At 39.8% G+C, this 26370-nt stretch overlaps 1 protein-coding gene and 1 long non-coding RNA gene across 4 annotated transcripts in view; one reads left to right on the top strand and one right to left on the bottom strand.

The window, feature by feature from the left end:
* The window catches only part of LOC142599434 (uncharacterized), a 209675-nt gene that overhangs the window by 100348 nt on the left and 82957 nt on the right, over positions 1–26370 (bottom strand). The window lies entirely within an intron of this gene.
* MOB3B (MOB kinase activator 3B) overlaps positions 1–26370 on the top strand; it is a 97527-nt gene that overhangs the window by 10659 nt on the left and 60498 nt on the right. For 2 of the 3 annotated variants that reach the window (XM_075740479.1, XM_075740477.1), the window contains exon 2: positions 16854–16952. The exons of the other annotated variant lie outside the window; for it this stretch is intronic. The gene's annotated coding sequence lies outside the window, so the exon portion shown is untranslated. The remainder of the gene's footprint in view (positions 1–16853; positions 16953–26370) is intronic. 3 annotated transcript variants of the gene reach the window in all.

Here is a 26370-nt window from a genome sequence, read left to right as displayed (position 1 = left end):
CCAGCTGCTAGAGAGATTAACTAGGTTTGTATGTGTATACATATATATCCCCATTAGCAGACCTCCACCATGCTCAGCAAAAGAGAGAGACAGGAAGAAGCTGTTGGTATTCATGTGACTGCTCTGTGTGTCTGCCTGTGTATATCTGGTCATGTGTATGTGAATATGTGCTGCACATGTGTTTGCGTGTGTGTGCCTGCTGGGAATGCACACTCAACCTCGCTACTGGTTGGAACTGGTGGCATGGAGTTGTGGCAGCCTCACCTCTGTTGGGCTGCTGTATTCTGCCCACCCTAACAAATTATGATCATTTTCTCTCAGCCAGGGACCACCAATTCCAGTAGGAAATCCACAGACTCATCTAAGTGCTTATAAAGTACCCATCTCACCTCATTTATGTTATTGAGGGCTGTATAAGTAAGGAACGCTTTGCAGGGGTAAGAAGAAAAGAGTGGTCTTTATTGGAGTATCTGCTGTGGAGAAAATGTAGATTTCATAGCCTACCAGATAAACAGAGGTGGTATAGCCTACAAAGGCTGTTTGGCTTTCCAAGGGAGTTTCCAACTGGCTGCACTGTTAAACTCTTTGTGTTAGATTTTTGTGACTCTAGTGTTCTCATCTGCTTGCAATCAGTTGTAATAAACAGACTAGCATTATTGTTCATCTGTCTGTAAAAAGGTCATCTTGGCAGCCAATAAAACAGCAATGAAGAGAGCATCTCCACAATGATACGAGATAGAAAGTTTGTAATGCTTTCTCACTTGGACTAGTCAGTGGTGGTCTTGTTAAAATTGTGTGTTTGTGTGGTAAAATAAGAAACCAAAGTGCCGGACTAGATTCCAGGAGAGAGACTCACTTGGCGTTCCTGCTGAGCTGTGTGTCTTTCTTTCTGGGAAGAGTGCAAACATCACTGTATTTCTCCTCTCAGATGTCAAAAACCCTTAGGCCTGAATCACAGAATCCAATAAACATAATAGGGAAAGCTCCACCCAGCCAACTTGTTTACCCCCAACTGCTGAGGAAATGTTTCACGTGTTTTTTTCAGATCCTTGTCAGTCAAATTACTCTTGGGAGCAAGGCTCTAATAGGGCACAGATGATGTGGAGCTTAGGGTGAAGTTTACCACACACAGCCAGACTGATCTAATAGTTAGCTCCTACCCAAAGAGCTAGTCCTGTTTCTCTCCTGTTTGGCCTTAGGACTTTTTCAGCTTGGGAAACTACTGTGACTGAAAAGCTGATCCCCTTCCCTTTCTCTGAGGGGGGGTGGGGAGGCCATTTTTTTTGTCTGCATTTCTACCTTGAACTGGCTAATCAGAGTAGAGCTGGTGTGAGCACATAGGGACAACCAGAACATGGCTATGAGCATGGGAGCAGGACCTGCTTTCATCAGCAGGCAGCCTTCAGATTGCCTGAGATGGTATATTTAGGCTTGGATGATCTGATCTTGCTGATTTCCCATGGGAAGGCCTCTGAGGGGAAAAAAAAAAAATCTTAGCTTTTAGCGTGATGCCAATAATTTGGATCAGGTCTTTTTGCCTTCAGACCTCTTGACAAGCAGATGTGACAGTAGGACACTGGAAACCTGATATTCTGAGTTTAGAAGCCTGTGCTGTGTAGAAGGCAACCTGAAGTAGTTATATGATCTTGTCTCTCTGTCACATCCACAAGTCCCATTTTGTGGCAGAGGGAAGCATTAGCCATATTGCAAAGTGTCTCAGGTCCTCATTTCTCGGACTTGGTCCTGAGACTGGCTGCAGAATGTAGAACAAAGCAAAACCATTTAAAACCAAACTAATAAAAAAACTAAGAACCTTACCAATTTAACCTGAGATTTCTGACTACTATGTGCTACAGACCTCTCTCTTACAGAGCTGATGCCAGATAAAAATCAGTCTGTGTTGTATGTTAGCCTGTGTGAGTTTTAGAGGCTACGAATGGGCATTAATATTATTCTACTTTGCAATATATGCATACAGTGATTCTGTAGGCTATCCTGTATCATCCTCATAATAACAAATAACAGAGTAATTCTAGTAACTTATATTGAGTGTGGAGGGCAACTACTGTTCTGATGTAATGAAAATTTCTTTGTGTTGCTGACAAATCCTTTTTATTTCAGCATGGCAGTTTGCTTGTGAGAAATGTCTTGAAAAATGCAGTATGACTGTAGGAAGACTGCTAACTGAGTAGTGTTGCAGAATTGCCCAGACATGGTGAGGTGAAGACTTAACTATATGTGGCAGGTGTGTTTATAATTTTTAAAATTTTATTTCATTAACTAATGAAGCCTGGTTTCTGACCTCCTTTCACTCAGTTCTCCAACTCCTTCTCCTCATGTTCTGTCAAAGCTTTCAGAAGGTAAGACAGAGGACGTACTGTAAATAATTTTCAACTCCACATCTGCTGAATGATTAGTTTTTTCCTTAGTGAGGGCAGTAGGTTTGTTTTTATCCCTGTCCAGCTGCTGATTTTGTGAACTCTGGGGGACAGTATTTTTGAGGTTTGAACTGCTGTTTCAGACATCATTGAAGCTGGATGATGGTTTGGAAAGTTATTGTGGGAAGCAAAACAGTTGGATTGTGTAGTAGGAAATTGTCTGAGAAGTGTGATAGAGATATAATTATATATTTTCCCTTAAAAAGTTGTTAAAAGTTAGTAACACACATAGATTGTATGTCTTTGAAATTAAGCATTATTGTCAAGTGTAGTTGCAGTGAACTTTTTGTGAACACATATGAAATAAGGTGAGGACAGAGAGTATTGACATTGACTTGATTTGACAACAGGAGTAATAACCATGTCAGCTTCTGCTTATTTGTTGGGTGTGGTTTTGTTTTGTTTCCCCCCCCCCCAGGTAAATGTTAGTGTTTCAGATTAGCTTTGTTTCCACTGGGGAGATGGTCACATCATGCAAATGGTCAATACCAGTTCTAACAACCTGCCTTGCTAATTATCTTGGCTAAAGGATTAAATGTTAAATGGTCACAGAGACTTCTTTCTGTGGTTGATGGATTATCAAGTAACAAAGTTGTTGTCGAAGGTTCTCTTAAGTCATGACAGGAATGTATGATCACATAGGTTCCTGCAGCGGGGCAGATTCCAAGTTGGGAACAGCTTGTATTGCTCCATGAAAATATGACTGTATCTGTTCCCTGTGTGCTGTGTGCATAGGAGTGTTTGTGGTATCATCCATTCTCACACTTAACACTACATCAGAAAGAGTTCAGATATCCTGCTTGAAAAACCCCAATGAATCCAGTGATACTCAGTTCATTTGCTGTGCAGATTGTGACTCCAGAGTGAAAAACTGTTTGTACTGTGCGTTTTGCTACTTAGGATTTTGCAGAAGTCCATCTGTAGAAGAGCTAGGTGGGTTTCCTAAGCCCTTTCTCAGTCTTTGCTCAATAAGAAATTGTTTGGACTATATGGGAGGGACAGCTTCTGGAATGAGTGAATTGGCACATGTGCCTTTTAATGTAGTGCAGGTAGTAAGTGGTCTAGGCTTTTGGCACCGATGCTTATTTTGAAATTACTCAGCACACACAACAGGCAGCTGAGCAGGCTCGTGCATGACAGATCAGTGTTTTGGACAGCATCTGAACACAGTAACTTTTGATGTGCTGAAACTATGAACCACTTCACTGTAAAGCTTATTTCAAAGCCTATAGGAGCGACAGCTTTAAAACCCTTGACAGAATAAAAAGTGTAGGTGGTTGGGTTTCTGTATGTACACTTGCCTGTTAGGCAAAGAGAGATACTGTGGTAAACTGCTACAACAGCCTGCAGTGCTATAAACTTACTCATCCCAATTGCACAGTGATTGACACTGACCAGACAGCTACAGCCTCACTCCAGAGGCCTAGCAGTCACCTTCTGTGAACCGTAATTCAGATTAGCTGTATGGATTTGTATCAGCATTGCAGAAAGCAGCTGTGGGCCCCAAACCCCTACCTATTTCTAACAGATTAGCAAGATTCTGGAGAGATTGATGATTTCCTGGCAAAACTAAAACTGGGCTCAGTGAATGAGTCCCCTTTTAGTCCAGTAGTCCTACTGACTGACAAATAACCTGACCTGGACACCCTGAGAGATGCAAACTCTCCTAAAGCTTCTTTCCTAAATGCCTCTGTTGCTTTTGTAGCGATATATAGCAAAATCTTAGCACTAATGAGGAGAGAGAGGAATTCAAAACAATAACAGGATTTTATTGTCAGATGTAAAACACACACCTACCATGTAACAACATACTGAAGGGGCTAAACGTTTTTGTTATGAATATGCCCTTGGGCTGCTGTTTATGCAGCAGGATTTATCTGTTTTGCGACACCTCTGTACTGAAAAGGTGAAGCAACTGAAATTTCTCTTGCAGGTCCCAAACCACAAGATGTTAGAATGCAAACCCCTGAGATACACCTAAAACTGAGATGTTTTGGCAGGTGTGCCAGTTTTGATTACCTATGATGCTACATCAAGTCAAAATAATAAACTAGAAATGTTCTGTAAGAAAAACTCTTGCAGCAGTGGCATCATTCTTTATACCATCATAGTTTAAGGACCAGGGAAGAGAATTACTTTAATTCAGTAGATACAGTTGAGAAAGTAACAGACCAGCTTTCTGGTGGAGAAGAGCAGAAAGTCTCCACACTACAGTCCTTGCTTCTTATGCCATTGCTTAAAATCTAAAATAATTCTGGTTGTCCTGCATTTTTTAATTGAAACAGGCACTTCTGGGCCTGAAAGCCTCTATTTGAAATAAAAGCCTTGTCTGCTACTGTGCAGTTAGTACCACACCTATTTTTCTGTTCACAATTCATCCATTAGAAGAGGAGGTAAAATGGGATATAATTAATTTTATGAAATAAGAGATTCTTTTAATACGTGTCTGAGCTCAGAACAGGTTTCAGTTTAACCTAGTGCTGTATGTAGTAATGTTCTAGACTGCTGAAGTGTTCTTATAACAAGAATGGAGTATGATCTTTTTTCAGACTGGATTGACCCTGGTGTAAACGGAGCAGGGTTTGGGTTTGCACTGCAGATGGCTCATTTGGTAGGATAGGATTTGTGTGGGTCTGGAATTCCACCACAGTCCAAAGTCTTTCGTAACTCTTAGGAATGAAGCTGAATAGGAGCAATTTTTGACAGACAGTTCCCACTTAGTGATATTCTGTTAGTGATGACAGGCAAAAGGACAACCCAGTAAGTACATTGTCTGAGAGGTGAGAAGAGAGAGCAGTATTGGTATTTATATCTCTTCTCCTTTACTTATTTCTTCCTTTGCTGTGACTGCTAGAAAGATGCCTTTATTTTTTACCAGTATTTAAGTCCCAGGCAACCAGGACAGCTGTAGGCTGGATTGACCAATTTGGAACTGCTGTTAAAAAATCCTTGCCCTGTCAGCTGGGCCGTCCACATCAAAGGAAAAAAAGTACTTGCACGATTCTGATTACTAACAACACATTTTCTGTCTACAAACTCTTGTGTCTTGGCAAGGTGATGAAGAGAAGTAAATTCCTGGTAACCTGCATCAAATTTCTGTGGTGCTAAAAGGGTGAGGTTTTCCTTGTGTTATTTCCAATTTTTTAAAAATTAAAGATTATTTTGAGAAGTGGATGGAAAGTGTGGTTCTGGCTTTATGGCTTTTTCTACTCATCTTGTCTCCTTGTTTTGGGCCACCTTTACTTTGTAGAAATGTTATTTCATCCACAAAGAGAGTCCATTCGTGAACTTGGTGAATGGTTTGTTGTTTGTTTCTGAATTTTTTTCCCTGTAGCTTAATTTAAAATGCTCCACAGGAAGGGTGTTGACAACTGCTGTTGCCTACCAACCAACTAATAATGTTATGATGCACCTATTCTCTGCCAACATGGGATAAGGAGAAAAGAGAACTCTCAACAGCTTAGCACTGACATTCTTTTTTCTGGACAGAATTTGGGCTGAAGGATTGAGTCTTTGCTTCTCTGTAAAGAGAGTTGGGATGGAATACTCACATAGACCTTTGGATCTTGAGCAGAGGAGATCAATAGTTAGCTGTTTCTAAGGAGTTTAATGTCTTGCAAGGAATGTCCTTGTAAGTAATATATACCCTTATAAGTAATATCTTTATAAATATAATGGATGATCTTTCTAATGGGGTCTTGAACTAAGTAATTTCCTGAATTAAAGTATTTTTTCCTTAATTTTGTTGTAGTTGTCAGCACCAGAAGTGTTATTAGCAAATGGAGGCCTGATTTTTTCCTTCAGTGGGATAGTGATAATTCAGTTTGGAGGCAATGCATTTTGTTCCCCTGATCCAAAGCACTTGGTTCCAGAATACGATTCACTGAGGTAGAGTCCGAACCCATACACAAGTTGGAGGTGTACAGAAATCACCTGAATAAGTTCATATAGAAGCCTTTACTCTAGGTGTCTCAGGGTGCATAAGCAACTGTTTTCCATTGATCATAGACTGATGGACACATGTGCTAGATGTGGGGGAAGATGCTGGGCCTCAGAACCTCAAGAGGTTTTGCATTTTCTCTCATCAACTAAGTTTGCCCCTTGATACCATTTTTCTTTTTCCTCCTCAGAACTTAATGTTTTCAGACAGCACCCTTAGGCAATGCCTTACAAAGGTCTTCAGTCTAAAATATTGCTATTCCTTTGAAAAGTGGTACAGTTTCCAGAGCTAAGAAGATAGTGAAGAAGAGGTGAGTATCCAGCAGTTAGATGAAAGACTCGACTACATGCAGGAGACAAAGGTGAACTCATAAAGTAAAGTAAATTCATCCTCTGCTCTTCCATCTGTCCCAAAAATTCTAAGGAGTCATGTCCATACTTTTCCAATAGCTTGAGCTGGCATCTTCCACTTCTATTTCCTGCTCTGCTTGCAGCTTGAACATGCTAGTTTAATAATCATGACCATGCCTATTCTAGTTTAATGACATTGAGACTCTGAGTAGTGCAATTTCCTACTACGTCAGAGTAGAAACTTTCTGAGGCATAAGAAGATACCAAATTTGTGCTACCCATTTTTCTGACATCTCAAAGTCCAGACTTACTTAATTTCCAGTGTGAATCTACTAGATACAGAGGACTCTGCTATCCAGTGGAAATTGGGACACAGGTTGTTTCATCAAGCAGGTTCAAGCTGAGTTAAACAGAGGTGCCAAAGCCTGCTTCAAGAATGTGTTTGGAGTCTAGCTTTACAAACAGATGGCAACTCCGAATGAGGCAACTGTGGTTTTCTTCCTTGGTCTGCTATTGGCCTGCTATGTGACCTTGGACAAATGGCTTGCTCTCATGTTTTTTGCTTTCATCTGCTTTTATTTTATTGAGGAGACAGTATTTTACAGAAGAGAGTGAGATTGGTTTTGATAAGAATTTTGTGGTTATATCTTAGAGCAGGGAGAAGCGGCCATTTGAAAACCAGGCCTTTCACTATTAAAATAAAGTAGCTTTTCTAATCTGATTTCTTTTTGTTTATTATACTGATAAAGACAACTTGATTATATTAATGGCCTTTAAAGAATTATAAAGAAGGAAAATTCCTCTTGGGTTGTACAGCTCATTATGTTTGCCAGCGTAGGATTCGCACCTCCTTTTTCTAGTGCTTTGTGGTAGCAATTTACTGGTTTCTACAGTGTCATCAAATGTGGCTGATTGCACGGGCAGTGTGCTTCCAGGGGTATGTAGGGGATAAAGAGTCCTAAAATGTAATGTAAAGCACATAGATGGCATTCCACTATAATCCCTGAACAAAATCTTGATTTGACAATAACTTTAATAGAGAGACCTTGTCTTGCAACAAAAATTCTTAGGCTGAAAAGCCCTCTGCTGCAGCTTCTTGTCTCTGGTGATGGAGGAAAAGAACAGAATGACCTGCTAAACAACATGGCTGATCTCTGTAGTGCACAGCACAGAGGATGCATGATTTAACTCCCTTAGTGTACTGAGAGCAGAAAAATTAGCAAAAGTTTTTTATTTGCAAAATCCTTGGGAATTTTGCATTCCTTCCTGACTGCCTATCTAGGCAGCTTTTTCTCTCTCTTTTATGAGGAATTTGGAAGAAACAGAACTTTGCTTCTACTTTTTGCTTTAGACAATCTTGAGACCTGCTGTGTGCTGCTTTACAAAATACAATCATTTAAATGCAAGTTCCAGGTCACTTTTTTTAGGCTGAATTGCAACTAATGTTATTAATGATCCATCTCTTGCTAGTAAAACTGGAGCGTGAGCTAGGAAAAGCCTGTGTAACCCAGCACTCCCACTCAGACAGGTTTGCTGCAGAGCCAGACTCCAAAATTTTCAAGGCTGGCTGCTTTCCATTGAGACAGGCTGCAAAATCCAGATGGGATGATGGATGAGAGTCTGCTTTGATGACCTCATTAACTGATACCCTGTTTTCCAGGTAGTGTCTTCTGCATTGTACTGTAAACTAACTTGGTAACAAAAGAGAATTTACCATATAAATAAACACCTGGAGAGAGAGCTGTGCCAGTCATCACCCATACAGCTTCTATTTTCCGAAGTCTGGCATCACACTGTTCTCATCTAGGAACTAGTTAGGATTAAAAGATGGTCATAGCTTGAGGTCTTCTAAAAGAAAGCAACATAGGTATAAGGGATTAATTTATGCTGTAGTAGAAGGCTTCATATGATAATAGGGACTGCATATGATTTATTAGATATTTAGCTTTGAGAGTCTGAATTCAACTGGTTACAGCCTTTGAATGTAATGCCCAGTGCCTCATGGCAACCTATTCAATACAACAAAAATAAAATAAGGTGACTGGAAGGAGACTGTATTTGTAAGGGTATGGGTGGAGGCCACGTAAGACCATTTGAATTTAGTAGTCAATTTGAGTCAATAGAATTGCCTTGTGTTAAAGAGGACTAAGTCTGGAAAGAGTAACCTTGAAGTTTCAGTGCGTTGTGCGTGAGGACACCAGTGGCTGCATTAAAACCATAAGTCATCTATATATGAGAATATTAGGTCTCATAATCTATTGCAGTAATATAATCTGCCATGGGAAACACTTGTACACTGCTGTATGAAAATTCAATAGAGAAGTATTACTCTGTCTTTTTCGTGAAGACCCAATACAATATTTACATGATAATTATTCATTTCTAAAAATAGCTTGCATCAGAGAATCACACAGTGCTTTCCTTGGGTGTATCAATGAAACTGTGTTTTACATATAAGCATTATGGTGCTTCTACTAAGAAAGTAGAAGAAAAATAGGCAAAGGAGCATACCCATAATCTAATGATGTGCTAGTGATGACGTGACGGGATGTTAAGGATGGGATCTGCAACTTCCAGCTTACACTGTAAGACTTGCACTGGGCTCACTACCTTAGACTACCTTTATTGTCAAAGGAGACAGATGACCATTTTTAAGTTTGATGCATCTAATGTATTTTACGTATCTAGGATGAGATGAGTCATATCACTGAAATGCATTTCTGGTCATTAACTACGGTGGGAGTCTAGAAAAGAACCAAATGTGCCAAAATCTGCAATGGAACTACCTACATTTGAACAGATGATTCCCTTCCTGAAGGTTCTAACTGTAACTCCTCTGTATCTTACTACTACCCTATACCTCATTCCAGAAGAAATAAATTCCTGGAGTTTATGTACTTTGCTATGACAATAACCCACACAGCTTACCTGAAAGCTTTAACTTTTGCCATGTTGTCAGTCATGGCAGTGGCACTTACTCCTGCTGGACTACTGTGTTTATCTATGCCAGAGCCACCAGTGTTCTGCGGTATGGGAGCACTGATTAGCCTGAGCGTACTGCTGGAGTAGAGTGCCCCAAAAGGGCCAGAAGGGCTCCCCAGTTTTCGTGCTCTGAGAAGCATAGTGTAGCAACACTTTGAGGACTGGTCTGGGCTGGTAACCACAAAGCCAACACGTTTCTGTGTCCTGGGTGTGCAGTGATGAAGTGTCAGTGCTGGCTAGCTCAGATGGCCTAGGTAATCAGGCTGTGCTCACTATGAAATTGTCTCCCTGGCTGGAATTGTGTTGTCCCTGTAAATTATACAGTCAAAATTTGTTCAGTCCTAAGCCCTTTCAGAATTTAGCCCAGTTTAGGCAATGTCCAGAGGCACAGTTGCCTTACTCGCCCTTCTCCAGGTTTCCTACTTAATAAGCTACTGATAGATAACTCAGAGTTGCTGCAGTTGCTTAAGAACTTTTTTCATGCACTTATTTAATATATGTGATTGTTTATTATGTTATATAATCTGACATTTGGGCCAGAAAGGTGGAGTTGCTCGTTATTATTTGTAATTATTACATTTCTAAGGCTGGGCCATTAATTGCTCTTAATCTAGGCTTTTGCTCAGCAGTGCAGTAAATTAAGATGATAGATATTGCAGTATTGCGTTATTCATATTGCCCTGTCACTTCTAAATTGTGGGTTCCAATTATGTCCTGAATGCTGTGTTTATATTTCTGCAGTAACAATATCAGACATTAGTATTAAATTCAGCACAATCTGTACTGTTTTTAATGATCAAACCTAAGCTGCTCTTTAGACAGGTCAGTCTTGTTTTATTAGTTAAACTAAAGGAAGGAATATACAGGGGTTCATGTGATGTGAAAGTTATTTTTCAAACATGTCTAGGACTCTTAAATTCCAAAATTTATTTTCAAAAACACTTGATGGGAAGCACACCAAAAAATCAGATCAGCTGAAAGTATATTTTTGCCATGATTTTTCATGTTGAAAGGCCATATCTTTGTTGGCCCTCCAGACTACTCTCTTACCACTTAAGTAGAAAGGAGATAGAATTACCATGACTAGGCTGGTTTAGTACAATATTATAGAAAGGAGCAATTGCTAGTCCATTTTCTGAAATGTTAAATCCTTACAAAGAGTTGGCTCTTGAAGCTTCGTAAGTCAGGAGCCCTTTTAACATCCCATTGCATCTCAAGATTGACAGGGACAGTATTTCCAGAGGTGGTTTCTTCCTTGAACAAAAATAGTTAAAAGGGACTATTACTACTGATCCTCCACAGGGTCATCATCATAGTTTTCTTCTGGAACTAATGTACTGCACTACTAGCAGATAGATGTTTCAGGTCTGTAAACATGAGTGAATGCATGTGGGTACAATAGCAGAGAAGGGCTGACACTCAGTTTCCATGTCAGTTTTTGCAGACTATATTTGAAATTTGAACTTACGTGAGTACATGTTTACCCACAAAAAAAATTTGCTGCTTTACTTTAAGAAGCTGTCAATTTGATTGTGAGGTAAATTTAAGTCTTTACAGGATAATTTTGTGCTATTCTGTGCTACTTTTTACCTCCATCTTGGGGAAGCAAAGCATGCCTCAGTTCTTAGTCTGCTTAGAGCAAGTATAGCTTAGATGAGAATGTCTTTATACTGAAATTTTATTTCTGAAGCTCATTCTGTGCTAGTGTTTCAACTCAAAATAGACAGTAGGGTAACAGCAGGGATTGTTTTCATTTTCAGGGATACTGAGGCATGAAAGAATGAGTTGATTCCTTGTATTCCCCATAGCAGTCCCCTTTCCTCAGTCCATTTTATTATACCTTCACACAAAAAAAGTGCAGCTGAACCAATTCACTTGTTTGGGTTGCTGCCTGCACTCTTGGAATCTGTTCCAGCAAAGTCTCATCTTTTAATGCTCATATGAACAGTAGTACAGCAGTGCACCATCTGTACCCTAGACTAATTGTGTTCATCTTATAATGTCTTAGAAACCAAAAAATTATGAATTCTTAAGCAGACAAGAAGCATAATATTTTACATAATGTTTCCTGCGTTTTTTCAGTAAAGCTGTTCTGTAACATCTGCCTGATACTGGAATAAAATGCAATTATCTAACAGTCTTAATGACAAAGGGATGTGACAGATCAGAAGCGAGCATATAAGGTTACCCCTTACCCTTTAGCAACTGTATGTTGAAATCCCTTTTGTGCAAGGCACAGTTCAGGTACAGAGTATGCAGTTTCACAGTCTGGATACAGTATCTCTGCTACACAGATGAAATATGAGTCAATATATCCAAAGACCTCTGTCAACAAGCAAAAGTTTTGTGTGTCCAGTGTACCATAGATGGCCTCTGTTCTGTGGAGTTTTGCAGGGTATTATGTGATTTCTCTTAAGGATGTTGGATAGGTACCTGTGTATTAGAAATTAAGGGTTATATTCTGTTTCCACAGGTGTGTCTCTGGAAGACCTGGAAGTTACGTCAAATGTACAAGCTTTGAAGGAAATGTATAGAATATGAAGGGAACCTGTTACATGTCTCTAGGGCAAAACAGCTATATATTACATCTACGTAACTCTCTGTAGATGTAATCTGCTTTACTAAATTACATTGGACTTTTGAATACTACAGTTTACATGGGGCCTACACAATTTCAGAAGCACCCCTAAATTTTTATTATGTTCTCAAGACTTATCAGTATGTTTATAATAAAGTAAATCTCAGTTAAGCCTTTAGAGAGGTCTGGATGGACTTCCGAAAGTTATCTGTTATGTTACGTTGAAATATATCAGCATGACCATTTTACTGTTGTGAGTTTAACTTAAGTCCTTCTGTTCAATTCAGTGACTGAAATATATTTGAATCTAAATGTATGCTTGCATTGCAACTTAGGTCTTTATTTTTCCATATTCCGAACATTTCAGTTTCGCCTGTTGCTTTGACTAGTTGGGTTTTGGTTGTTTTTTTTTTTTTTTAGTAGTGGAAAATATAGTTCCAGTGTTCATATCTCTTTTAAAATAAAGAAGATGGAGCTGAAAGAAACAGAAGAGTGATGATGCTTAGCAGATTTTGGAAAATCTTGATTTCCTGGCAGTAGTAGATTATTCCATTGTAATTATAACTGGTGTAGTCAGTATTTGAAGGTTTTTTTTCTATATTTATCATGTTCCTTTATAGTCATCATGTTCTCTATATATTACTTATACCATACTTTTCATGCCAGCTTAAGCAGGTGTATTAAAGAATGAATCAGAGTAGTGGATTTTATCTTGAATTCCCAGGTTTGCTGCATCAGTCTGACTCTGACTTAAATGGAGCTAATCTTGTTTTGTTTCAGAACAAGCAAGTGAAGAATTGAGTGATAGACTCTGGCCTTACAGGCTGTATAACTTGTAGTATGTTGTCCTGTTCTTAAAGCAGCAAGTGCGCAAGAAGAATACTTCTTTAATTGCATGCAGTCCCACACACATGCAATAACTTAATTGAACATGTCTGCACATGATGATATAAAAAGCAGCAAATGTAGGTGGGTTACACCATCTTTGTATATTTGCCTGATTGTTTTCCATAGTTGAACGTAGGGTTAGAAACTCTAGAGACAAAATGGGATGTAGCCAGCAGCCTTTGCTTTGGTGCCTGCTCTCAGTCTTCTAAATTGCTCTTTAGCTGGCACTTAAACCAAAGCCATTTGCATTTCCTGGACATGACTGTGCAAAACACTAAGTAGAAGAGTGAAGAAGAGGAGAAAGCAAAAAAGCACAAGGAAAATGAAGAGGACATTTTGGAACAAAGAGAAGACTAGGAGGGATAGAAATTCCTTATAGAGAAAATAATAGGGGAAAGCATTTCTGAATCTTTGATCTTACAGCATTGCTGAGATGCATGTTTTCAGCGTATGGGCGAAGCTGTCTATTAACTACCATCCAATTTGCTTTGTTGTAATCATGGCATCTGCAGATGCAGCTCCAGTGATTTGCACCTTGGTATTCCTTAGGTATTATTGGTGGTTCCTGAAGAAATATCTACAATCTAAGTTTCAAGTCTTGCTGGAGCCAGAGTACTGGTCTGCAAGACAATGACTTCCTCAAAAAAAATGCTTGCTTAGAAACCTGGTTGTGTGGCTTTTCATCCTGTGTTCTTACTCATTTTTCTAAAGAAAACTTGAGACTTCTGTCCCCGCTGTGTTAGGACAGGGATTCAGTCTTGTCGGTCACCTGGGTGGCATACTTTTCAGAGAGTAGGTGTATTATTATTTGGGAGTACTCTTGGGATCTGTGGTGATTGCTGCCTCAAAAATTATGATGGCATCTGCGTCTCTAATAGTAGATATTGTGTGTGATACAGCTGGGTTACTCAAATAATTTGGGACTGGATTAAAACCATAATGTATGGAATGCATGGGAGGCAAAAGATGTGATTGAAATGGGATAAAGAATAGCAAGGTAGCAATGCAATTTCCTAACCATTTATTTATGTAGCAACTAGCATGATGAAAGCATTCTAAAGGGCAGTAGATCTAAGGCTGCTTTGGCTTAATGTCAATTAATAAATAAATTGCGCATGCTAAAATTTGTGAGAACACAATCAGCATTCTGTGTTGTTGAAGATTCTGTAAAAGTCAATGGATAAATTAAAATATTAAAATAAATATAATAAAGCCATGTAGTAGGAGTGCTAAATATGTAGTGAAAAAAATAAATCTCGATGCCATTATCTTCTGGCTGTTGCAGGATGTCTGTTTCTGACAGGAAATAGGAGAGGGAACGAGGTACAGAACCTGGACACGGAGATATTGAGCAGTAGAGCAGATACTCTCAGATGTAAGACAGAGTATGGCATCTAGGCCACGGTCTGGATGAATGGGTGAAAAGCATATTGTTGATCCAAGTGCTTCCTATTTGGAAGACTCTGCAAAAGTGAGGAAATGGCTGGGGTAGGGTAGAAACCTCAGATGCTAATCGCTATGACCAAACGACGTCATGTTTTGGGAGGATATTCTTTGGTGGTGTTTTTCTTCAGTTAAGTACCATTAACTTGAATGTACAAATTATGATTTTTGTAAAGTTCTCCAAATTATCTGCAAAACTTGTATCTTGCAGCCCTCCTGGGAATACTTTCAAGTCAGTTGTGCAGAAGCAGGATATGAAGTGCCATATATTCAGATTCTGAAACTGGGAGTGAGCTGTTAAAAGAAGAATCAGAGTCTCAGTGCAGATAGTGCAGGGCTGTTTACTTCAATGACTTCCCCACACATTTTGGTGGCTTTCCTGCTTCTGATCTCACAAAGCCTGTTTTCTCTCTTCAGTGATCTAGGTTTGGTTTTTTTGTTTAGTGGTTTTTTGTGGGTTTTTTTTTCTGTAATTACTTTGAACCAACCTTTGCTTCTGATGTCTTAAGGGTTATGTGAGTCTGTGAGTCTTACAAAAATCTTATTTTGAGGGAATAGGAATCTTACTGGTGTATGGGTTATATGGATGTATTAGTGATACAGTGAAGATGCTGTGAATTCCCCCACTGCTGCAACCACCTGTTGGTTTGAATGTTTCTTTGATAAGAGAGCCTCTCCTGCAACATGTTCCCCAGCATCTATACTCTCTTAGCAAAAAGTGCCAGGACTCGGGTGCCTTTTAGCAGTTCACTCTAAAGCTCTCCTGTCCACTTGTGCTGTAGGAGATGTGAGACCAAGGGATGAGGTATGGTGGAAAGTGGCCTTAAAGTTTCCAGGGTTCATTAAATCACCATAGAACCTCCCTACTGACATTTTAGTTACACTAGCAAATAAGTTTCTAATGGTGTTGCTCTGGTCAGGTCCTAAGACAGATGGAGACCTTCCTTTTGAGTCACAGCATGTGCTACACACAAGTGTACAAGTATAAACAGGAAGCTGTTGGGTTTTCTTTTTTTCTTGGTCAGAAATTGTTGGAGTAATAATAGTGTGGGAAACATGCTGTACAAACTTGTTTTGTAGGAGGAAGCTTAGCCACCTTGACAACTCCCACCTTCAAACTGTGCCAGCTTTACAGTCAATTTTTGATTAAAATCAACAATTGACTTTTAGTTAGAGCTAAACTGAGCAGTGCCAGGCTGTTGCAAACCTCTGTAGTTCAAAGCAGAGTCCTTCAAATGGCACCTTCCAGAGATTGTCAGCTCTGTTTTCTGTGTTTGCTGGCAGCTATGGCTGCACAGACCACAAGGAGTGCTCAATTATTTTGCATCAGAGTAAACAGCTTGCTATAACGGTTGGGAAAGAACCCATCTTAACCGTCCCTCCTGGTCATTTTTGCATATTGTATGAATAACGGTTTTTGTTACCTTCGTTCTGTAGTATTGGGTATTTACTGGCCACTGCTATGGGCAACTTAGTTTGAAAAGCGAGATCCTTAGCTTACAGTGAAGGAAGTTTTCCTCTTTCTATACATGTTAAGGTCTCATTTCTATAGCTCTGTCACAGGAGGTTTTTGTGCATGGTTGGAAGCAGAGCACTGCATAGTGCAAAATGATTTAGGGGAATGCAAAAACCTGATCTCAGAGCTAGTGCTGGAGGAGAGTTGCTCTGACCACAAACTGTAAACAGTAATCAAATACTGTACTTCTGCCTATAAAGTGCTTACCGCAGGGACTAATTTAAAAAACACCCGAACCCCTCCTTCCAGATCAGTTTGAGTAGAAGTTTTGTTCGCTGTGTTAAATGCCTTCTGAAGCACAGTGTGGGTTAAGCAGTATATAGAAAAGACTTTGAAAGTAGTTTAGTTCACTAGAAAGGTAAAGTAGAATCATAAACTGGAAAGTTATTCTTTGTTGTGTAGGGGGAAGGCAGCAGTTCCACAGTTGTTCCCTATAGCATATTGCTAGTGCATTGCTCCTGTAGTGCTGGTGCATTATGGTCTGTGCAGAGCTATCCAGGTAATATGCTCCTGGATACTTACTATCTGCTAAACTCCATTAAAAGACAGCACATTTTTTCTGTCCTATACTCTCACCAGGTGAACAGTCCTTGTTACAGCAACAGTTGTATCATGAATTGGAAAGGAGATGTAGTTACTATCCTCAGTGTTCTTTCCAATATTAAGTTTTGATATATCACATCTCTGACTTCATTTACTTGCTTTCATTATATTCCAGGTATCACAGGTGGCAAAGAAAACAGTTTTTTTTTCTCAAAATGAGTCCTGCAAGACTGCTGATTTAGAGCTCTGCAGTGCTGATGATTACCTTACCCCAGCTATTCTGTTTCTAGGCTGGTTTATGGGGGTGTGTGTGCATATATTTATCAGATTATCTGTTTTTCCCCCTGTGCGTAATAGTAGGTCATTTTGACCAAATGACAAGGTTGAACATGATAAAGTTGCAGGGTGGTGGTCAGAATGGTTCTCTGGAGAAAAATCTCTTCAGTTATCAAGTCAGGTTAGTCCTGCAAGTTAAGACCAACACCTAAATCAACATGGTGGGTGATTTATTTCTCTGAATTTTCAAAGCATAGATCACACAATTAGACACTTATGACCCCACCACCAACTGCAGAGGCTATGCCTTGCGGCTGGGTGCTGCTGAAGCACAATATGACCTGCCAGGTTGCAGGCTACCAGTACATTAGACTGTTCACCTACAAAATCATCATCTCAGATCTGTGAAATCTTTAGTATTCTTCAGAAGATACATGTACAAATACCTTGACTTTATGTCTCCTTGGTGTGAGTTAGAAAACGTCCATAATCAGCTGTAGTTGCTGTCACTCTCCTTACCTGCCATATTGAATTGATCCAAACCATGTGAAACAAAGATTTCTTCTGTTTTTGCATACAGTTAGCTTTTCTGATAACCATGCAGAGCTGTGGCTTAAAGTCAATAGGCTGGGTCCTACAGCTGCTGGAGCTCCATTTCAGGACAAGGTTTTAGATTTATGGTATAAATAGTTGAAAGATATTTGTAATTAAATTATCACGCTTTTTTTTCATGTTCCTCCATTTGTAAAGAACTATACATTTTGCCTTGTCTTGATCAGCCCTGCTTTATAAAGACAAATAAATCCTGTCTCCCCTTTGTTAATACTGAAGCTACCTTCACTGTCCTCCTACTGGAGTGTTTAGTGCCCATAGCAATTCCACTCAGTTTTGAGTTATTGGCAGTCAAGTTGAGGGGCTGTGTAGGTCAGGCTTGACCTCAATTACTGACTCCCATATGGTTTTAGGCAAATTTTGTCTCTCAGTAACATGGATGTCGTGGTTTTACCCCAGCCGGCAGCTGAGCACCACGCAGCCGCTTGTTCACTTCCCCCCGCCCCCCCCCAGTGGGATGGGGAGGAGAATGGGAAGGAAAAAGACAAGACCTGGTGGGTTGGTATAAGGACAGTTTACTAGGATTGCAAAGGGAGAGGGGAAGACAAGACAAAACAAAACAAAACAGTACTTAACAGAGTATACGAAACTGGTGATACAGAATGCAGTTTCTCACCCGAGGACCGTACAACTCAGACCGCACACTCAGACCTGCCCCGAAACCGGACTGTCCCCGAGCCACGCGTCCTGAAGCTGCTGCTGCCCCTCCCCGGCTAGCCCCCTTTTATGCTGAGCATGATGTCACATGGTATGGAATAGCCCCTTTGGCTCGTTTGGGTCACCTGTACTGTCTATGTCCCCTCCCAACTCCTTGTGCACCCCCAGCCGTCCCGCTGGCAGGGCAGTGCGAGGAGCAGAAAAGGCCTTGGCCCCGCGTAAACACTGCTCAACAACAGGTCCATAGAACAAAAACATCTCTATATTATCAGTGCTGTCTCCAGCACAAATCCAAAACATATCCCCACACTAGCTACTACGAAGAAAAATCAATCCTCTCAGCTGAAACCAGGACAATGGAGTTAGGGTAATTTTTTGTAACTGAAAATCACCATGTCCCTGTTGAGAATTACCAGTGTTTGTTAGAAAGGGTGCAGTGTACCAACTGAAGATGCCATAGCCTCCTTACAGATCTTTGCTTTGGAAAACATCTCTGAAATCCTGAGCCGCTTAGGACAGTTGCTGAGGCCCTGTGTCACCAACCCGTTTCATCCCTGTCTACCCTCCCCACGTTAATTTGAGCTTTGGTGGGAGAAGCCAGACTAAGGCTAAAGGGTCTGAATGGATGTCAGCTGACCTTCTTACATCTGGTTTTCAGTATCTACGCTTGCAGGAAGTCCTGTTTTTTGCAGGAAGTTAGTTTTTTGTCTCTGCCACCATAGTGTACGTAACAGGAGTCTGTCTTTGTATTTCTGTTTCTTTGCATGCTTTCCCTGGACAAGAAAATGAGTGGTTTTAATTGAAATGTCACTGAGATGGAACATATGATTTAGACTTTTTTCTTAAAGCAGAACACATACATGGTTTCCTAAAGCTATGATTTAGACCAGAAATAAAACTGAGTTTGGCCACAGCATGCAGAGTGGGGCGCTTGAAGTTGTAGGGGATAAACCGCTGGCTTCTAGTGGATAAGCCATTGTATTGCCTCGTACGGAAAGATCTGTCCTCTGTCTGATCGGTAGACAGAGGCGAAGACTATGGCTCTGATATGAGGTCTGAGACCACATTTTTGTGTGTGGATCTTTTGCTGTTCCGTATTATTCACATGACCTGACTGGCATTTCTTCAACAGAGTTCAGTGGACTTAGTTTTAGGCTTTTGTATGGAAATTGTGTGGATGTTCTGAGAGTGTAGGAGTGAGCAAGAAATCATATTTTAACTCTCTCACTGTCTACTTAATTGTGCCATTGCTTTTAAAAGCCAGAATGTAGATTTAGGAGTGAATTAAGCTGAACAGAACAAAGAGATTTGTGAAGTTCAACCATAGTTTAATAAGAACTTCTTATTGTCTTGTCAAAGGAGAGTATTCAGAGTGTAAAAGTAAAATTTTAGCTCTCTTGAAGGCAGTATCAAAGCTCCTACTGACTGCAGCATAGTCAAAATTTCATCTTCAGAAACAAGCTGGAGGACACAAATGAGTATTATCATAGAGAATCACCATGTACTTTCATTTGTATCTCCTCTTCTTCTTCAAGGCCGTTAAAATTTTCTTGCTCCTTTCACCTGTCCTTTGTATATTGTTTTTAAAGAAATAAAGGATAATAGTTCTCTCTTGCAGTGAATGCTGCGCTAGGCATGCTACTAAAGTGTAGCAACCACACACTGTTGTGGTGAGGACTCCATACACAGACTGAAAGATTTTGGCAGAAGCAGCGTTAGTGAGCTGGTTCTATTGCTACTCCTGCCGCAGTAAGTAAGCTGAACCACCCAATCTGCCAGTGTGGTAACTGTCTACAAGAGCGATGATTGTAACAGCAGCTGGCGAAACAAGGCACGCTCACTCATAAAGGCTTTGCTTTATTAGAGGTGGAAGGATGTAGCAGGTCACAAGGGCCTGATAACTGAAAGCAGAGGCTGTTTGTGTACTTAGAATGTGGGTTAGTGACTGTGCTTGCACATATGCTAGCCACAGCTCAGAGCAGTAAAAGCCAGTGAACCAGGGAGAGAACTGGAAGAACGTGGGTGTGTAACAAGAAAAAACAGCATCCAAAGGGAATGTCAGAACTGCGTGCTTCACTGCGATCTGTCACTCTGTCAAACTTCAGCCTTGGTAGTTGCCTGACCTAAAGGGAGTTCCCCACTTGCTTTAAAGGTTTGGGAGTTCTGAAATGATTATGGCAAGAACTGTGATTCACTAAAGTGGCCATGACTGAAAAAATACTCCCACGGGTTTCCTATTCCATCTGTCTCATCCTCTGCTTTCCACACAGACCTTTCCTTATGGTGTCCTCTTCCCTGTGCTGTTTGGCCAAGCAGGGAATCAGAGAAATTGATTGGGATGAAAAATCAGTGGTTTGTTTAATTATTGCAGTTTATGTCTTAATCTCATACAGTTCCCTGCAAGGGGATGTATAAACACCTGGGCCATGTATCATAGGGGAGATGGCAAGAAGGCAGGAACATGAAAGGGGAGGAGGTGAGGCAGGACTGATTTTTCAGAAAAAAATTGTAGCCATGCATACCCCTGCATGGCTATCCATCTGTAGAGGGTCAAGACCTTAAATTCCTGGATGACAGAGGAACAGAGGCTGAACTTCAGTGTAATCTAAACCCTGCATTTTTTTGCAGTTTCTTTACTGTTGTTCTGAGAGATACCTATTTCAGTTTACCTTAAACTGTGTGCTGCAGTAAGGCCATGTTCCTGACTGGATTGCCATGGACGCTGTTACAATATGAACTTGCAGTGAAGAACTAAGTGCCAGGGTATCAGGTATCTGATAGGTGCTCAGTATCTTCATGGTGATCAGTGTACCTTTCCAGAACTTCAGAAGAGGTGTAATTACTTTTAATACTTGTAAAAGTATTATACCGGTTGAAAGGTGAGTCCTCTGTTAAAACACAAACATTTATCCCCATGATGAAAAGCGTGCTTCATTTGGGTTAATAAACAGCACTTATCAACTAAGATTTCAGCAGTCCTATAAGACTCTGCTGCTGTCAAACAGCTGACATACTTCATCATAGAAATGACTGCTGTTTAAGTCTACTTCTAATCGTTTTGTACAAACAATTTTCCTGAAAGGAAAGAGGGACTTCTCCTTTTTGTAGTCTGTATAAAAGGGAAATTTGTTGGAAGAAGTGGAATTAAATGTTTGTAAATAAAGCATTGGGTTACTAAAATGCAATAGTTCTATGTAACATTGCCTCTGAAATATGCTAATGACAAATATGATGATAATACATGATAATACAAATAATGGCATTTGTCTAAAAAGATTTGAAAACATGATTTATCCCCTGATACTCTTCAGCCACAACAGAGGGACTAACCCTGTTCTTTAGCCATTTGTTGTTTTTCAGTTTTATCCCTATGAAAATCTCTGTATTTTGGCAGAATCATAAAGCATCCTTTCATTCCCTTTCTCAAATGTTGCTATAATATTAGCATAGCTTAGAAATTTTCAGGGAAAAGCTGATCCAATTTAGTTATTGTTTGTCACATGTTACATAACTGTGTTCATTTTTAAAGCACCCAGTTCTATAGACCTTTATTCGTTTTATTTTGCTTTCCCATTCCAGTCTTTTACTTTAGAAATGGGGTGGAGTGGATCTTCTAAACAAGAAAAGAATCAAAGGTCATTTGTATTTACTTCATTGAGCCTTGACACTTTGATTAGGAAAATACTATTTAGGTTGTTTTCTGTGATCTTTTACAATTGTGGCTTTTATTAGTCTCATGAAATCACTCACTCGTCTTTTTTCTCATGCACAGACAAAACAAAGGCTAGTTATTGCATGTCAAATTAATGAATGTTGCTTTATGTGGGAAGTGTTTCTGACTATGGGAAGGCTTCTTTCCACTCAGTGCCTTCCACCTGCATACTTGCAGGCTGCAGTGTCGTTATTGTGATTATCACTTATAGAGTACTGTGAGGTTATCCTAATTGCTTTAGAGGAAAAGGAAGAACTTGGAGAAACCCCAGGAATCCTTTCTTGGGGAGGGCTTTAAGCCAAATTCTGATTTTTTTCCTGAAGTTTCTGGGACTTATAACACAGTAAACAAAATTCCTATCCTGAAACATCAGTAAGCTTCCTTTCACTGGATGCTACCATTTACTATTGCTATTTTGTGTATTAATTGATATGCTCTAGGTTTCATGTGAATAACACAGAAACCATGGACCAAGGCTGCGGCAGGAGATTGTGTGGTTCTACCTGAAAACTTTCACTGTAGAAGCCATGGAGAAGCTATCCAAGCCAGCACCTGAGAAACTGAGACATTGTTTACGCCTATCTGTGTATACTTCTTCTAAGTCTTACAGTAATAATCAGATACCCTTAATTCTGGGACCTTAGTCTTTATGGAACTTGCAAGATTGTTGAGGATAGGATGGAATGTAGGAAAAGATACACTGACCCTCAGAACCTGGTTCCTGTGTTTGTGTATACTGCTTTTAAGAGACGTTTTCTCAGTAACCTAAATTTGCTTTGATCCTTTTTCCTTTCCATTTCAGCTCTGGCACAACCGTAAGGCAGACCTTAATCTCCTTGTGTACATTTTCGGTTTGTAAGGGGAGGGATTTTTGCCCATGAAGAATGTCTTCTCATCTTTTCATATCATGGAGTTTTCACTATGAATACAAATAATTACACAACATTTTTTTTCCTTGTGATTTCATGTAGAACTTAGCTGAACTGCACAAATTTAAGTATGTAAATAAGATACATAGAATATTACTGTTTCTACTCACTTGGCTGATTTTTACTTTGTAAATAGGCAAGGTGTTTTCAGATTTCAGGACAGGCCTTTCCTTACTGAATAATACTTCATACTTAAGTGTGTTAACCAGAGAACCTGTTCGTTGTATAGTATAATACGGTCTCTTAAACGAGAGCCTGGAAGTAGAAAAAGTGTATATTTGCTCAATCAGAAAGGAGCATGGTATGTGTATGTGCCTCCATATAGTGTATTTTCTGCCCCAGTTGTCTGATGTAGCTGTAGTAAAATGGCCCCTTGTTTGGCTTCATACTTCACTGTTCATACATAAGAAGTCAACAAAATGTTGGACCTTAACAGGATTTGGATCAAATGTGTGTTTTCCTACAGGCTTCAGTTGGCTTTGGATCAGACTATGCAAGAGATCAAAATGGAGACCTGTATTTTGGAAAGAAAAATGTAAAAATCAGCTAATGCAGTGTTGGTTTTCAGTGTCTTACTAGATAGACCACTTACTGTGTGTTTGATGCTGGAGAAGTCATGTCTCCTCACTTTCTTGATTAATAAAATGGGAATTATACCATCCACCTTCCCAGCGGCTCTCTGAAGCTTGTGTAGTGCTCACTAAAGTGCTGTGATGAAAGGTGTGTGTTTGTAAACAGTGTGTCATTTAATGTTCTTATTACCTGTGATTTAATAGAAAGTGTATGGCAAAATGATATGTTTTTAACTCAGCAGTGACTCAGACATGATGGTGATCATGATGTGTGGTTTGTGGTGGGCGTTTTTTTAGTGCTATCTGTATGAGTAGGACTAGTTTATTATTTCCATACGTTGAGTTGGTATACCTGATATTTAGACTGAGCTGCTATCTCTATATGTGCATATTTCTACATAAGGCTGGGGACTGCATTGATTACTGTGGTGCTGACGCCATGGATGAAGGTTGTGAGAGTCTGGTTCTCTGTTCTGAGATCATCTCCAAATCTGCGGTTGCCATCCTCAGTCATGGTTCTGCCAGCAAGGGAGTTCACCCAACTGTATTATTCATGCCATGGAATAGTCCCTCAGGAAAAGTTGTCGGTGACTGTCATACATCTTCAGAAATACATTGCTCTGAAAAGAAGGAAGAGAATCTGAAGTGTTGGAAGGAGTTATCTATGTGAGCTGCCCATACCAGGTCAGAAATACATTAAGCATCTAGTTCAGAAGAGCACCCAGAACACTGGCTCTGTATACCATCAAACCAAATACCATGAGCCACAACACCATTCTTTATGCCCCTTTTTACAGCTAGGACCTGTCATAAAAGTTCAGAAGCTGGTTTCTGTCACCACTGGCACAGGTGTAAGCCAGGAGCAGTTCTGCTGGCATTACTATGACATGAGAGGGTCTTCTCTCGTAAGTGCAAAATAAGTTAACAATAGTCAGTTTTATGTGGGAGGAGGGTGGGTGCTACTGTACGACAGATTTCAAGGAGATATGATCCAATCTAACCAATACCACAACATTGTTCACAGTGTTTCATCTCTGAAGTAACTCTCCCAAGACCAATTGAGATAATGAAACTGGGAGCATTTCTCATTCTTGTTAGATGAAAAATTGTCATGGAAATGAAAGTGGTGGCCGACAAGCCAAGTTACATTCTCAGTGCATTAAAAATCAGGAGATTTTGCTCCCCATTTCTTGTTGAGGTTATCTGATGAGTTTTCCTTTCACTAATGCTGTGCAATTTTGAAGCAATAGCTTTGCTTTGGAAGTCCAACACTACAAAGTTTTAATTGACAGTATGTGATCTGGGATGGAATGACAAACCTCTCATCATTGATTGTTGATTTGAACACAGTGCAGCAACATGTTGGAAGTCTAATGCTGAAGGAGTTCCTGCAATGGCTTAGTGATTCAGTCCAAAGCAGGGGAGTGGCCATCCTACCATTAACTACTGCCACTTTATTGCTGAAGCAGTAAAGATGCTTTCAGAGCCCACAGACTCAGGCTAGAGCTTTCCCATTAGCTTCAGTCTCTGAAGTGTCCAAACCTAAAGTGTCTGTGTTTTAATCTCTGCTAAAAATCAGGTGAGCCTATTCTTTTGTCACTTGTGAGTAAAGTGAAAGCTTATTTATTCCAGGGAAGTAATGGTGATGCTGTTTGTAACTGTTTAGAAAAGCCTAGCTGAACAGGTTGCTTGAGTGGGGGGAGTAAGGGCAGCTGCGTAACCTGCAGGAAAGCAGTCTGTTTCAGAAGTGAGGGGGTGACTCTCAAAATTCTTGTTTATTTCTTAATTTCTGTTAGCTTTTGAGTGAAGACAAGGGTTAATTAGATAGCAAATACTCTCAAGGAAGCAGAAGGAAATATTCTGCTAATATTTTAGCAGAACTAAGTGTCTAAGACAAGTTAAACAGTGAGTTTGACTTCTACAGTCCAGCTTTGCAAAGATAGTATGTAGTTTTGTATTATGTAAAGTGATAGAAAGATGAAACAGGAAGAGCCTTAGCTTTTATTGCAAGATGCAGAACAGAAGACTCTCTGTACAGGAAATGTATAGGAAATTCTTGTTTGTTCTGATTCTGCCTTGGTGGGTTAAAGAACAGTTTCATCTGGCTGCATAGTAGAATATTCTTTTGGATTAGTCTTTGGGTTGAATTTGACCATGATGTATGTGCGCTTCCAAAGACAATTTCAACATCTTACTCCTGGTGATAATAGTTATTTGTTTGAATGTTTTGGTTGCTTTTTCTTGGCATTAATTGGTTTTGTGCAGACTTACTGAAGGTATGGAGACAAGTGGGAAAGAGTACATTTTTAATATGATTAATTATGTTTGCATATTCACTAGAAAATAGCTTATAAAATATGGTGTCATCAGTGAGTACTTCAAAATGTGTCTTTTGAAGATAAGTTTTATTTGGTGCTCAGCTTGTTGTTTTAAATAAAAACTCCTCTCATGTTGTGGTGAATACTTACAGGTGAGGAAGGGAGTCAAAGTAGCCACATAAAAGCATCAGGTATATTAAAGTGGGGAAAAAAGTAGTTACCTGAGCTTTAAAACTCTGGAGCTAACATCCTGATTACTTCAAACTGGGACATTGGCTCTATGCCACCTCAAAGTGTGTCACTCACAAGCTCAGTCTGTGCAGCACTACTCACCTATGCTTTGAAAGGTTTTTAAATAAACAGCTGACTGCCACAGAGCATTTAAGAGCTGGAGGTTATGGGTCTTAGTAACAAACAAGAAACTGTAGGCCAAAGTTGTCTCTTTAAAGTGCCTTCATTTCCTGCCAATGACACTTAAATAAATTGTTCCAAGGCTAGCTTTGTTTAAAGTCTTCTTTCCTGACCTTTGCCAGGTTTCAGGATCTCTGTGTTTGAACATTACCCCAAGGGGCTTGTCAGATAGAACAATAATCACTCTCGAGTTCATCCCTGAACT

The sequence above is a fragment of the Balearica regulorum genome, chromosome Z, assembly GCF_011004875.1.
Source record: "Balearica regulorum gibbericeps isolate bBalReg1 chromosome Z, bBalReg1.pri, whole genome shotgun sequence".
In the NCBI taxonomy this organism is placed as follows: domain Eukaryota; kingdom Metazoa; phylum Chordata; class Aves; order Gruiformes; family Gruidae; genus Balearica; species Balearica regulorum.
The sequence above is the reverse complement of the archived record's forward strand: the minus strand, read 5'-3'. Positions and strand labels throughout refer to the sequence as shown.